General features: G+C 37.9%; 1 long non-coding RNA gene across 1 annotated transcript; it reads right to left on the bottom strand.

The window, feature by feature from the left end:
- Positions 1-2,421: 2,421 nt before the first annotated feature.
- LOC309658622 lies at positions 2,422-15,091 on the bottom strand. The gene is made up of 3 exons (XR_014262329.1): positions 7,486-15,091; positions 5,103-6,634; positions 2,422-4,799 (listed from the first exon to the last, which is right to left on the bottom strand). It is a non-coding gene; the product is annotated as an uncharacterized lncRNA (long non-coding RNA).
- Between the last annotated feature and the right edge of the window lie 1,062 nt (positions 15,092-16,153).

Here is a 16,153-nt window from a genome sequence, read left to right as displayed (position 1 = left end):
TAAATAAGTATTTATTTTTTAAACAAAACTAAACCTCTGAATGTTTTTTTGCTTAGCACAAAAGTCACTCTCTTTTTTTTATGGGTACCATAAAAAGTTCATTAACACTGCATTGTATAATACTATATGAAATCTATTTATTTTAGTATTGTTTTCTTAATTTTTTCTTCAAGTATTTTTAGTTTGTTTGTCCTAGTTCCCTAAGAAAAATCTGGAGAAGACTTTGGTGCTTAATAAGCATGCAAAATTTCACCATACTGAAAAGAAATAGTGAAGCCTGTCACTAAAATGATAGCTCCCTTGAAAACATCACTGTGAGTCAAGGAAGTCTGATTCAACTCAAATAGCACCAAGGGACACATAAGGAATGAATGACTTGCCCTGTACATCAAATCAATCCCTATAGGCCCACCCAGCCCCTTTCACACATTCCACACAGATGTACACGTATCTTTCACAGGGGTGGCCACCCATACTGAGATCTCAGAATCTCATCTAATTTCAGTTTAGCTTATAAATCCAGGGTTTTGTTGGTGAAAACAAAACATATGAGAATGGCCAATAATTGTGAAAGAGTTATGTTAAAACGTATGAGAATGCCCAATAATTGTGAGAGAGTTATGTTTGGGGAATTTTTTTTTATTTTCAAATTCCTTGTTCCATTTTAATTATGCAAAAAAAGTTCTTCCGTGGAAGGGGGACATGTGGTTTACAGTTCTAGCCTTTTGGCCACAATTTTGGCTTCTATTTGGGAAAGATTTCAAGCAATGAACTTGTACTGAGTGTCAGTTATATGAGTAAAGAAATTGTAAAGAGCTTCTCCTTTCTGGGACAAACAAGGGGATCTCTGTCTCTCTACCCTATGAGTGTGGCGTGTGTATCTGTGTGTGTGTGTAGATGTGCATGCACCACGTGCATGCAAATGTGTTGTTTTGAGGGTAAGGGAAACCACCCTTATGAGCCTTCGAACCGAAGGTAGACTTCACTAGACATTGTGATCTCCCCTTAATTATCCTCTAGTCTTCAAGGAGCTTTCCTGAGACAAAAATAGATGCTCATACTCTACTCTCCTCTTGACACTCACGGGACTACATACTAGTTACTGAGACCTTCGCTAATAATATTGTTGTAAAAAATCCCAACTCCTCCATGATTGTGTCAAAGCAAGAAGTACAGGAGCCTCAGGAATGTGGTCTCTTCCTCACTCTCCTCTTTAACATGTCCTGCATGTGCATCTGATTGGCCAAACCAAAAATGAAGATCCTGACTCCAGTGTACTATGCCTTTTTTCCTGAGGGGTATGGTCACATCTGGTCTTCATGCCTAGAGATGGTGACCTCTCGCTCTAAAAGGTGTGAATCTCTACAGGTGCTATGTACACAGCCCACGTGGGGCTTTTCTGCTTATCTTTTTCTTCCAAGTTCAGGAGCAAAAGGAAAGGGGTAAATAACAATGGAACAGATGGAAATTGAGGGCAATTTTTTTTAGGTTCTTTGAGCTAAGTGTGAATTACACTATTTTTGCCATCTTCAATCCCTGGGAAGTCTGCAGAATGAAGACCTATAACATGCTGACAGTGGAGGTCAAGGTTTTCACCACGGAAAGGGTCCCAGGTGTTAGAGCTTACCCCGTTTACTGTGAAGGACCATTTTCTTGTCCTCTGTTTTCCTCCCTAGTTTTGTCCTCCACACTTTCTGCCTACATGATGATCAGAAAGCTCCTAGTTACTATGTAGGTAAAAAAGCTATTGAAGTTACCATGAGAAAGATGTGGTTATACTTCTAATTGAAGGAATGGAATGAGTTTATGCACTTTATTTTTACACTAGTGAGGTAAGAGTACATACTTATATTGTACATCGTATTAATACTATGTGATGAATGTAAGTTTGAATATATGTATTTTCTTACTGGTCCTACTTTCATTACTAGGAAACATTTGTCTTACTCTTTGGCATTGATGGATCTTTAGGACAAAGAGTTCTTTCCTCCTCGTCTCCAGTTTAGTCCAGTCTCTATTCAGAGGGTCTGTGAGAGGCACCATGGTGGAAAGTGCTTGGACTATTTCAAGGCTCTCAGTCTGGAAGCTGGAGGCCACCCTCCGCATTTCAGAATTATCCCTCCCATGTGTGGACATGTAATGGCAAAACACTATGCTCAGGCATTAAATGGACTTTAGGAGAGGGGTTCTGCAAAGTGTGTCCTTCTGTTTGTCTAACTTATTAATGAATCCTCTACTTGAAACTTCAAATTATGGAAATTATTATTATATATAATAATAATTATATATAATTATTATTATATATAATATATATAATATATATATTATATATATTATATATAATTATTATTATATATAATATATATAATATATATATTATATATATTATATATAATAATAGAGTTGTCTTCTTTATTATTATATATAATAATAGAGTGGTCTTCATATGAAGTATACCAGTTTTAATACTTTTATTCTCTCTATGGTTAAAGCCTTGACAGTATCAAATAAGGTGACTGGCTTGACCAGTAATCAGGCTACCAGGCATGAAAAGTATTGAAGGCATTAAAAGAATAAAATTTATTATAATGGACCATGTAGTTACTGTTTTGGGCTGTTCAGAAAGTCTTCCCATTACCATTTTTAAATATAATGTTACTTTGCCCACGCTTGCCTACCCATTCCTAGTAACCTGCCTCAGAGGTAGGGCAGTGACTCAGGCCTGACCCATTTCATTCCTCTGGATTCTGGGATTTGTCCAGCAAAGGTCATGCTATTCAAACCGGCAGTTGAATATCTGATCTCTTCTGGCTCATAACTGTTGCTTGACATTTATGGTTACAGATCTATTGTTTTGTCTTGAGCACTGCCTTTGACTTGTTTTAATATACAGATCCTTTCGCTGGGAAGGTAACTCCTTAATTCTGAAACTTAAAGCGAACTCAGTAAGTCAAAACTTACATTGTCAACAATAGGAGCATGTTGAGGTTGAGGCAGAGAATACATTGTGGTGGACAAATGATGGGCTTTGAAAGGGGACTGTCCTCCCTGTGCTCTTGAAAACATTCCTTAATGTTTCTAAACCTCACCTGTAGAACGCAATAGTAAAATCTGCCTCACAAGTTTACTATGAGGGTAAATAACACAGTCAGAATGTGAAGTCTAACCCAGCTGTATGTTAATCCTGATTTACTAGGTTAATCCCCACTTACTAGATGGTATAGTCCTAGGGAAGTTTCTTCCCTCTATGAGCCTTAGGTGCCTTATTAGTAAGGTGCCTATTAACACCCACTTCATAGATGTTTTAAGTATGGAATGAGGTAATATGTAAAAAATGCCTAGTGCTGGTCATGGCCTATAGTAAATGCACAATGATAGTATTCTATTTTTGTTAAGATCTCTGAATAACTAAGCATGGTGCCTCAAACATGAGGTGTCCAATAAATATTTATTTGCTAATCCTTCTCCCATCCTCAGTCACTGAGTATTGGGAAGGAACAGACATTGAGAGAGAGGGAGAGAGACAGTGGTGAGCTGAAGCTGGCTGGCACCAACTTGCAAGAACCAATTGTTAACTTTGCAAGAATTTGTGAGTCAGTTTTTAAAGACTTTCATAATTAAAAATTGAACTATATTAACCTACAATTAAGTAAGTTAAAGATAAGGACAATAAGTACTAAAAACTCATCCTTTTCTAATTGTTTTGCTACATTCTACTATTATCTATGTTTTTGAGGTTATTTATACTTACTCTCTCTGTGTGGGGCAAATATAATGCTGTGTTACTACGCACTGATCCCAGTTCCATGTTCAGTGACATTTTCAAGTTGGTAGCTTGAAATCAGCCACGTCAATAGTCTTTACCCTGTGGAAACTGGCAAATGCAGCATTAGATTGTTTTTCCCTCCAGAGAGCCAATGGTTAAATATGCCCTGGCACACTGTGGGAAGGACAGTCACTGACTAGCAGAAAAGGAGACTCCTCTGCTTGCAGAACTTCAGAATCTACATCAGGCTGCTTTGGGTTCTGAAATGACAACTTTACTTAGTAGAAATTTTCCAATCTTTGAAAAAATGGTATTTGAAAAATAAGGCACAGAGGTTACCCCCAGATTCTGATCCAGTGGGTTGGTGAGGGCTACACAATTTGAGTACCGTGTCCTATGTGTCATCAAGAAATGAGATCACAATTGCAAGGAAACACCCATCAGAGGTGTCTCAGTCACCCTCTGCTTCATTTTGATACATAAGAAAGGTAGATGAAAAAAATGTTACCACTTAAAATAAGTCATAGACTTTCTAAATAAAGACTTAGATAATTAGAGCTGAAAATACTTGTAGTTTTAAAATGAGAAGAACAATAACACTCTGTTTCTGTATTGCAGTGGCTGCATTACAAAAATCCAACAGTTGTCAGCTTTCAATTGTTATCCCTCATGAAAGAGGAGATAAAGAAGATGAAAAGAGAGGGAAAAAGAGGAGGGGCAAAGAGAATCACTTTCAGAAAGTCAGTAATAGTTTAGAGCAAAGACATCGAAGTCCCTGTTAAGTCATAATTATGACGTTTAGATGATGGAGAAAAAGAATGGGTGGTTCTCAGCTAAATATATTCTTAGAACTATTTACATAATTCAAGGTGTCCACCAGAACAGTAATAAAACACATACAACGTAATAAGAACAGCTATATTATAGATAATGAACTATTATTCCTCTAGCGTAAAACATTAGACCCATCAACCACACTCTAATAAAAATTTTTTTAAAAGATAAATGAAAAAAGATTAGACCCTGGGCTTCCCTGGTGGCGCAGTGGTTGAGAATCCGCCTGCCAATGCAGGGGACACGGGTTCGAGCCCTGGTCTGGGAAGATCCCACATGCCGCGGAGCAACTAGGCCCGTGAGCCACAACTACTGAGCCTGCGCATCTGGAGCCTATGCTCCGCAACAAGAGAGGCCGCGATAGTGAGAGGCCCGCGCACCGCGATGAAGAGTGGCCCCCGCTTGCTGCAACTAGAGAAAGCCCTCGCACAGAAACGGAGATCCAACACAGCCAAAAATAAAAAAAAAAAAAAAAAAAAAAAAAATTAGACCCAGATGTTACCAAAAAATTTGAGTGCACATACAATATTTGTTAAGTTCCACACCGTTCAAATCAAGTCACTTCTTTTGATCTTCATATTGCAAAAAAGTCCATAATAAAGCAAGGTAGGTCCTTCTTCATGTTAGATGTGTTAGATAATGGAACCAGCAAGTGATGCTTGATGAAAAGTGGCCAACTTTATAGATTACTGAGCACAGTGATTTCTGAAGGTCGGGGAACATGGTAAAAGTGGCCCCATGCCATGTGCCCGATTGCATTACTGGAGTTATGGCTCTCCAAACAGCACAACTATGCTGTCCACATAGTCCTGTTTATATCTTTAATAGAACTGCCATTCTATACAGTGAGGGAAGTGTTTTTGAGGTGTTGCCAGCTTTCATGGAATTTTCCAACCTGCGTTTATTCCAGTGAGTGACTGGTATAAGCAGGCCAAGTTGTGATTCTAGAATAAGGTCAAATGTCAGTGAAACCAGAACCACAAAGGGCTTCATCGCTGCCCCTACTCTGCCGTTCTCTTAAAAAATGTGAATCAACTACAGATCAAAGACATTTACATGCTCATGTAGAACATGAAATGTATAGATTTATTTTGCTGCGCTGTTGATTGCCTGACGATCTTCATCAATATCCCCTTGCAGGCGCAGAAGTCTGCTCCCCTTCATAATTAATATACTTTTTGGTTAAATATTGAACAATACTAATGAGGTCGCAAGATAAATTTTATTCTCATGAAACTCTGTTGTATTTCTTCCAGCTGCCTCTCTTCATTCATGCAAAGTCTTAACGCTCAACACTGTTGCCTTCTGTCTCGGCCTACCAGCTCTGTCATGAATCTCTTTGTGACTCTATCAGCAGGAGTCACCCCGACCCTAAAGACGAGGTTGATTGATTTTCATTCCGTTATCGGGCTTCTCAGTGACTCCACTATCAGGACCATTGCTGGTGCTGAGTTCTTGCTTCCTCTGGGTTAATACAGTTGATAGAGTATCTCATAGCACTTCAGTCTTTTGCTAGTACACAAACACACACATGCACACGCACATGCACACACAAGAACAACAAAGGGGAGGTAGCAGACTCGACTGAAAATTGGGAGAAAAGTGCAGGGATTGATGTTGAGACCCACAAACCAAAGTAACTTAAAACTGAATCTGAGCTGTTCCTGTTAGGAGAAATCCTTCAGCATTCTACCATGTTATTTGCATATTTTCTTTCTCTTAACTCTCATGTACTTCTCTTTGTTTCTTTTCACTCCCAAATCTTTTATTTCTAACACAGCAGTGTTTAGGTCTCCCTCTTGGTACCTGGTCTTCTAATGATCCAACTCTTGTCCCAAGAACCTTATTAAGGTGTCCCCTTCTAAAAAACATCCTGTTACCTCTTTAAGAGAACTCCTGGCTCTAGCTGTTATCATAATTTTTAACCCTACCACATAAGCATGGGTCAGTCATACAAAGTCAATAAATAGTTTAATCCACAAGTTGTATGCAGAGTTACATAAATGAGCTTCACTTCTGTGTATATGTGAATATCTGTTCTTGTGTGTAGAAATAGCCACAGGCAGCACTTTCATTCATAAAAATGTTCATGAATGTCCCCAGATATTTAGTGTTATAGAATATTGTTGGACCACATGGTACCTTCATCAGTCTCTCCTACAACCTTCCTTTCCTTCTTGGGAATATCTGAAATAGAGGAAAAATAATATCTAGCATTACTTGGAGAAGTTCATTTAACAAAACCATAGTAAATATCATGCACAAAGCATGGACTTCAAAGTTAAACATTGCTGCAATTGGATTCTCACTCTGGCTTCGACTTAGCTCTGTGGCCATGAACAAATTGAGCCTTAATAACTCTAAAATTGACGAGCAAGTGTCCGTTTCAAAAGATTATTTTAAAAATTAAAAACAAAAAAATGTCAGTAAAATTCTTAACACCATGCCTGGTCTATAGCGTTTAATAAATATCAGTTATTATTATTAGTTTTATTAAAATATTCAGCATGATGTGGATCAACTATGTAGAGGCAGAGAGAATTCCTCTGAGCCCTCGCTCTGCAAAAGCAGTTATCCTACCTGTGGCATGGCCGCGTTAGTCCTTCCACGTGGACATGGAAAACTGGGAGGTCACCTTGCTTCTTTGTGTTATATGGCAGCTCTTCACACTGAATCTCAGAAGCAGCCAGGAATGCCTTTTCTCTGCCACCTCGGCCAAACCATCATTCTCCTTTGGAGGGTGCCTCTAGCAAGGACCAGCACTGTCTTCCTTCCCCAGTTACTCCAGAGGCAGGGATGAGGGGATGCTCTTCCCTTCAGTTTCTAGCACAGGCGACCTAGTTGCTGAATAATAGGTACTAAATATTATTTTCTATTTCCCCCACCATTGCTATTACTGACCCCATTTTTAACCAGAGTCCACTGTCAGTTTCACACGCAGTACAGCTGAAAGGTCTCTAGCCCCCAGAATTTCAGTTGCTTTATCATCATTAAAGCAGCTGGCACATTGGGCTCTCCATATATACCTGCTGAGCAAAAGAGGGTAACATCTGCTGTGATTTTTCTGATGTCTCCCCTTCCAGGGACTCTCCCTCCCTCCTTGGGCTGACGCCACTCACTCTCCACTGATGCCATCCTCCTGTCCTGCTGCTCTCTGGCAGTGCAGGGGAGCTCAGTTTGGTCCTTTCCTCCTCACTAGCTCTTTCTATTCCCTGCGTAGCACTGCTGGAGTCGAGTGATTAAAAGTCTTACTCATAGACAACCATAAACCACTGTTCATCTTCGAAATATTATTACATTTATTAGTCCTTTATTTACAATCTCAACACTTGCTGTATGAAAGAAAAAGTTTTTGAAAACTCATAATTGTTTAAAAGGGAAAATCAATCTTTTAAGAATGATTATTCTTTCCTCTGAGCCCTGGTTAGTCTTTTATCTGCTTCTCCACTTATTATATATTATAAGAATCAGCGATACATATTTAATGACTTTATTTCCCGCTTCTGAATGATATTCTCCTTAAGGATAATAACCACATCCTCTGCACAATAACAATCATAATAGTAATGATGTTGATGAAACATCATTGTGGAATATGGAATAGCGATTTCCACTTACTGACCACCTACCATGCCAACTATTAACATATCAAAACGTATGTATCAAAATGACCTTTTATGTAGGAGGAAGCTGAGACTTGGATGTGTCAAGGATTCACTCCCGTAAATTCAAAACGTGTTGAAATTCATGCTCTTTTCATTGTCTCTACGTTGCCTCTTCCCTACCCATGGGACAGAGATCTGGATCCTGTATACGGTTATTAACTATTGGCAGAGTCAAAAGGATGCCAGGAAATTTGGACACGGGGTAGGTGAAGGGGATTCTTTACAGATAACCCTTATTAACAAAAATTATCTAAAATTTGGAAGTAAGACAGAGAGGTAGGATGGGGGAGCATATCTTTTAATATAATATTGGGGCATTGATAGCACTGCTTAAGGATACATAAGTCTAACAAATATTTTTCCCTTAAATTTTCTTTTCTATTTTTAAAAATTATTTTGTATTTTGGTTTTTAAAATTTTTGTCTAACATTCTTATATCAATAGTAGTTATATCAATATTATATAATGGATCAGCTTGATATGACATCTAGTCCAATTTAATTTAAAATATTGAAATATATATATACGCACACCCATGCCTTTCCTTCAAATTTTTATATATGATTATGTATAATATATGTTTTATATATTAAATATGATTATATATATATTTATATATTAAGATTTTACATATATGTACTAAGTATCCTTAGTGGATAAGGTTATTCAAGGAATAATAATGGTAAAGACCTTCAGCTGTATATGTAAGGTAATGTTTGTTTTTGTTTATCAAGGGAAAAAGATGGCAAATTTGTGTTAGAATAAATAAAATATCAAGTTGATCCAGAATATGCAAGAGCAAAGAGAAGGACAAAAGTTGAACACGTAAAATGTTAGAAAAGTAAAAATACTGTCAACAAAGAGAGACCTCTTCACACCACTATGGAAAGAAAGAACCTGATTTATTATTAAGTATAACAGAGTACAGAGCCCTTAAGAGATGACAAAATCACTATAAAATTTCACACAATTTATACAACAAAGCACATTCAAAGTTCATGGGGAATTGAGGTGGGCATTTACTTTGTTAACTGTTCCCTCCTGAAAGAATAATATAACCTATCTCCTCAAGAGACAGGGGTTATATCATGAGATAAACTCCTAGGCTAATTCTGGAGCTGTATGTTTACATTTGCAGGGGTTATGAGGCCCTCGACCTTGGAGAAATCTATTGTAAAACTGGAGACTGGGCATATCTGGCCCCTGGAGAGATTTAGTTACCTTCCAAAGACCAACTATGTCTTCAAGGAGACCTTTCAAGAAAGGAGGAACAGGTAAGAAGGGAAGAGGAGGTAGTTGCCTATACTGCCTGTGTTTATGCAGAGTTAGTCCACGAATCATCACTTTAACACACAATGACATGGAAAGGTGTGTTTCGCCTCGGCACTTCTGTTCAAGCAGGCTCTATTTTGATGGGCTCTTCCATTAAATAATGTTTTAAGAAGCTTGTGAATCTTTTACTGTCAAACAATATATTGATTAAAAACAGGTTAGATTTTCTCCTTGTTAAAATGGGAAGTATTTGGTCTTTTCTTAACAAAGGATGGTAAAGCCGTACTTGACCTACTCTGCCTATGTAGCAGAGATGAGGATTCTCCAGAGAAATGTTTTTCCTCTGTGTTGGCCTTATGTTCCTAATTATTCAAAAAGATAAATAACTGAAGTTTCTCAATTCTAAAATAAGCTAGAATTATTTACAATTGTGTTACTTTTTCTGTGTGTATTTTAAAAGGTCATCCTGTCATTTTAACAGGTAGTTAAGCTACAACCACTTGTTGTTATCAGGTATCCATCCTTCTATTGTAACCAGCTGACCAAATATCCTCTCAAAATCATTTTGATTTTGCCTTCCTAAGATCAGATCCTAAATTTGGAAAAGTAAAATTCTCAAATATCCTTTGACATTAAAACTGTCTTTGATATTTCCCTGCAGGCCCCTGGAAAATTGCAGGGAATTGTCATTTCACCTGTAAAAAGAGGGATGAGAAAAATCACTAGTTTGGTAGGCTCAATAGTTTTTAATTAGCTCAACATTATTGTAAGAGCTGCATGGGGAGAGCTGTAAATCAAAAGAGAAACTTGGCCTTCCCTGCCATGGATTTTGTAGATAACGTATTATTAACACAAATGTTCCAAAGATTGTAGACCTTGCAGAATGGATTTGGAGGGCTGTGGGATATTATCCGTGTCCTCACTGTCTGTGATGTTCTCCTCACTGGAAACATGGCTCAGGCCCAGATCAGAGAGCTGTGCTTTGCAGCCCAGCAGAGAATCTTACTTTCTTCCACGTTATTATCATTAGTTACTCTAGCAGACAAACTACAGCCGTTCAGTCTCATCAACAAGTGGTTTCTGCTTTTTCACTGATGCTTGTCTGAAGGTTACAAATTGCTTTTCAACCACATAGGATACGCTCAGAGCCCCTGTAAAAAGGACTGTACCTAATATTCCTAACTATTGATATCTCAGTGAAAAAAAACTGTGGGTATAGGCTTAAAGCTGATGGCTGAATTTTTTAAGATAGCTTTCTGAGCATACCAGCAAATTGAGTTTCTTTAGTCGAAAGAAATGATTCCATTAAAACAGACTGCTGACCCAAGATCTAGCAGAGCAAGAATTACTTACATCAAACTGAATAAACTGATGAAGAAAAATTAACTGAGATTATGTCTTTAAACATTATTGATGTTGTTTTAATGTTCTAGTTTCCGATTGGTCTATAAGGAAGCACCTCGCCTTTCTTCTTTATTGCTAATCCTCAATTTAGTAGACCATGTTTTTGTAACTGAAGTGAAACATTAAAAAAAAAATCCTATCTGATTCTCACCGATTCCTCAGAATTCTGGAACAAATCCTGGGCCTCATTACTTTTCACAGTAATATATTTATTTTCCTAGGTTCAATAAGAATCTGCTCTCCTATTTACCAGGATATAAATAGACAAATTGATTGTGCAAGTGCCATAGTTGGTGTGTCATATTAGAGAGGAATACTCATTTAATCAGCTATGAGAAGCTCATCATTAAGGGATAAGCGTTGCCTTGATATATGAAGTTAATGCCTACAAAGTCCTCTGAGGAGAACAGGCCGGTAACGGGCTCACAGGGTTCCAGTTTCACGGGTGATGAGGAAGGTCACTTCCTGGTAGGCAAGGGACCTTGGCTTCTTTTAGGAACTTTGAGGCAAGGGAAGCAGGTGAAAAACGTTTCATGGGCTTGGCTTCCTCTCCTTGGGTAGAAGAGCAAATAACTGGAAGTATTTGAAAGTCGAATCTGAGATTCTTTATAGAAATGTCCAGGAAGAAGTTAATCCTCTGGCCTCAGTAGTTGCACAATACCAAATAGCTCCAGCTTCGCTGAGCAAATTCAAGGAGGCTCACAGGAGTAATTAACTTTTCTTGCTCTGCATATGGAAATAGCCAAAATATGAGACTGGCCTTTTTTGTGTGTGTAATCAAGAATACTCCTTGTCAGTTATTTATGACCAAAATGGGAGACTATTAGATAAATATTATCCAAAACCTAAAACTAAGGCAAAAATGAGGGAGGCATATCCACTGTTACTAGGGTCCTGTTTAACAAGCTTACCAGGTGATTATTCAATTCCCTAGGAGCATGCTCTTGTGTTTAACTCGTTATTTACTATTTAATTTGGCCCCAAAACATGTTAATTGTATATTTATGTCCAGTAGGAAAGATAACCTCAAAGTTTATTTTGTTTTTGCCCTATAGGACATTAGTAGTTTTTATTTAACCCAACAATCTCCCTTCCTTCCTTTCTCCCTTCATTCCTTCCTTCCCTTCCCTTCCCTTCATCTTTCTTTCTCTCCTTCCCCCTTTCCTCCCTCTTTTCTTTCCCTCTTTTCTTTCTTTTCTTTTTTTAAAATGTTTATAAATATCCAGTTCCTCAAATGCCTTTGGAATAGTTTTGCCATATTACTGTTTTCCTCATTATTAAATTTTTTACATGTGTAGATTTTATATTTATAGGAGAGTCATTTATTTAACTTTTTGTAAATTATACTTTGATACTCTCAAATAACACACATAAGAATCTGTTTATTTTGACTCTGAGCAAGCCTCTTCTGCATTTCTCCTGCAAATGAAAAAACAAACAAAACTACGGACATTTCCCTATATTTGAATTTATAATATTGTTCTCCTGCTTCTAAAAAAGGAGATGAGGTAGTTTACATTTAAAATGACAGTGTGACACGTTTGAGCCCACATGGAATTTACTGCCAACTTTGAAAAATGTCTGGCAAATGAGTGGGAGATACCCATCAGAATACCATTTTCATGATGATCTAAGAAACTTTTTGGCATCCAGTAGATTCCTAAGCACAGAGTGCCATTTGGTGTTATACTGTCGTTATATCAGCCTTTCCAATGGTGACATCTGCAGTAGTACCCAGTGGAGTGGGTGGTACCCAGTAGGAGCTGGTGATACCCAGAAGGGGATAGTAGTCACTGCTAGAAGCGACAGTGGTGTCTAATGCGGTGGTGGTACCCCGCACAGTGGGAGCAACCTTTGAAGGAGACAGCTGGTCTATTGGCACCGGAGGCAGTCGGGAAGGGAATTAAGCTAATGTAGTCCAAGTGCATTCCTTATTAGAACTTGGCATAAATACTGCTCAAATGATGTCTCTTGAATATCATTAATCTGAAATCCACGTTTGACAGGAGTTCTCTGGAGAATGACTGAGGGCAGCTATTTTGAGGTTTATTGTTAACTGTAAAGAAGCATGCATGCTTTCAACAGTGAAGCAGCAGTGTTGTTATTCTGTTTGGAAATCAAGGACCCTGAATGTTTTTACCTAAACAGAGGCAAGTCACAGCACACCTGCAGGTGGAGCCAGCAAAGTCTTCAGAAGAGAGATTCAAACCTGCTCAAAAGTGCAAACATTGAAGCTGGGGAGGAATCCCCTCTCAGTAGTTTAGGAATCACTTGACAATTAGGATGTCTACAGATAGATATTTTCTCTTTTTTCTTTTCACATTTTAAAAGATGGGAGAAAATAAAGTTGTTCATGGACCTATTCAATTAAACTGACAAACAGGCTGCATTACCTGAATGAAAAGTAGATATGTAGAGCAATCACTAGAGAGTGTGTCATTAACAATCTTCAGGGAACTCAGTGGATGTAAGGTATTGTTAATGACAATGAGAGTACACACTGCTACTGTGGAAAGTGCAAGGGCTTTGCTAAGTGAAAGTTATGAAATAACCTCCACGGTTGAGTGAATGGTTTCAGTCCTAAGTATTCCTGTTGTTTTCCTTTTATACCAATTATCAGACTATTGAGAGCAAAATGGAAACAGCGTAGGTAATAATAGCTTGATGGGAACCCAGTGTTTTAAGCTTCCTTGGACTAAAGGCATTATCAAATCCATTGGTTTTAAGGGACACAAATTCTGTTTCTGAGAAAAATCTGCCTTTTGAATTACCTCCCATTTGCAGTAACATGTAGTGAATATTGTACCTAAGCAATGTTGGATTTTAGAGACTACAAGCTAAAACCATTTTCCTTGTCAGCTACACTGGTGTTTAAGAGGGTTGTACCCTTCATGACTAAGGGTGGGAGAAAGATTCTGATTAGAGTGAGAAAGGGGGAGGGATGACCTGGGAAGAAACTGTCAATCTGCTGTTCACTTCCATAATAACTCAGGCATTTGATGATCGCCTAAACTCAGTGTCATGAAAGAGAGATCAAGGGGAAATTCCTGTCAGATATTTTAACATGAACGTCTGTAAACGTTCTTTTTGTCTTGCATGGTATTCAACGTGTTTGCATAAAAGGGAGAAGCAGTTTTTATAGAACCCATAAATCATAATACAATTGATCAGGGTGGCAAGGACTCAGAGAGCTGGTCCATCTGTTTCATAAAAAGATGCAGAGAGAAGATGTGCTGGAGGTCCCATATTAACTCAGTTACAGAGCCAGGACAAGAGCCTCAGTTTCTGGATCCACTGATAGTGTTCTTTCTCAGACCACAGTGCGGTACCAAAGAAAGCTGAGCAAGAATCCTCAAACAGTCCAGGTCAACATTTCTTCTTCTCTTCTCTCATCAACCAGGGAATAATTAATCTTTCTTGTTCTATATTTTATGTGGTAGATTTGATTATGCCTGTGTCCACATAGATTCTCGCTGCTGCATGGGCACCAGATTCAGTTCTCTGTAAGTTGGGAAAATGTCTTTGACTTTATCTTAATTTCTCTTTTTCTTTCCTCCCAAACACAATGAAATCTAGTCCATGTCCACCACCTATTTTAATTCAAACTTCCATTAAAGTGTTAACTGATAAAAGGCAAATAATTTTATCACGAGTGCCAGATCAAGTCAGAATAGTTTATTCTGGACATAAGTTCAGAATGATTCTAAGCAGCAGATGATCTAAGCGAGAAGGAAAGATGCTTATATTGGTTAGTGCTACCTATTAGGATGATGGCGTAAGGAGTAAGAATGGTTTTTAAGAATTTCAGTTGCTGCTTCAAAGAGACAACAAAAGCAACAGAATTGAGATTCAGAGACGGCACAGTACAGTATGTGTTCTTTGGATGGAAGTAACTCTGATGTACCTGAAGAGCTGGGTGTATTAAAGGCATGTAAAGGGAGCTGTCAAAGGCAGTGGTAATATCGGAGAAGGCGAGTTTACTGGGCTCTGGAGTTGGACACTGCCAAGACTGTCAGTTACTTAGGTCATGTGCATGGCAAGATTGAAGTCGTTTCTTTTTTAGGAATATTAACTCAGCAGCAATGAGAAGCAGAGACTACAGGGACAAAAGGGAAATCACAAACAGCAATTGACAGGCTGCTTCAAAAGGCTAGGTAGGTGAGAGGCAGTGAACCCTTGGACTAGGGCCTTGATTATAAACCTGGAAAAGACGGGGTAGATATGAATGACACTGTAGATGTAGAATCAGTAGTACTTAGTGTCCAATAAGACTGGGTGATGGAAAACGTGGGTCAAATAACACCAACGTTTAAGCCTGAAGTGTTATGTTGTTATTGATATTAACTGTAGTGGGAAGGGTTACAGGTAGAGGTCAAGGATAAAATCAGGTGAATTTTGTTTGTTAAATTTACTCCTTCCCAATCAAGAGTTGTCTCAGAATTGTAGAATATTCATGTGAAAAGTGACCTTAGGAGACACATGTTGAAAAAAAATCATACTTGAGGGCTCCTCTATTTTTTTCCATATCTGTTATCTTTAGTAAATACATCTCTATATCTTTATTTTCATCTCTAGATAACTTGCAAAATATTATGTGCTAGTAACTATTTTTTCTGAGAAATGGTTACACAAGTAGGGAATGAACCACTTTCTAATCTTTAATCTGAAATATCTAGCTGTTTATCTACATTACTACAGTTGAATGACTATAATCTCACAATTAGTACCCAGTTATAATATGGATTATTTTACACTGTAACCAAGAACCTAACATTTTTACACAATTGGGAACCATACATGTTGCTCATGACTTATAGGATGACTCCATTTGTAATGGGAACACAAGCCAGATACTTCTAATAGCTGCCAATACCCAGTTTTGTCAACTGCAAAGGGTAACAAGAATCGAAATGAATTTGGACAAATGAGAAAGACATTTTTCCAGAATAGTGCTGAGCTTAAACATAACATAAATATAAAAGCTTCTCAGTTTTATATTTTCCAGGTATCCTAGCATTGAAATATCATATTGTGAATAATATTTTCTTGAATTAAGTCCTAAAAAGTACAGCCACAAAATATCCAGAACCTCAATGCTTTGCTTTCGAATTTCTCATTTGCTATACATAGTACTGCAAGCAAATTTACTTGGGACATGCCTTAGCTCTAATAGAAAATATAGTTATATGAATCTAATAACCGTTCAGCTTCA

The sequence above is a fragment of the Balaenoptera physalus genome (assembly GCF_965194825.1).
Source record: "Balaenoptera physalus genome assembly, chromosome: 3".
In the NCBI taxonomy this organism is placed as follows: Eukaryota; Metazoa; Chordata; class Mammalia; order Artiodactyla; family Balaenopteridae; genus Balaenoptera; species Balaenoptera physalus.
This window is presented reverse-complemented; position numbering and strand designations above follow the sequence as displayed.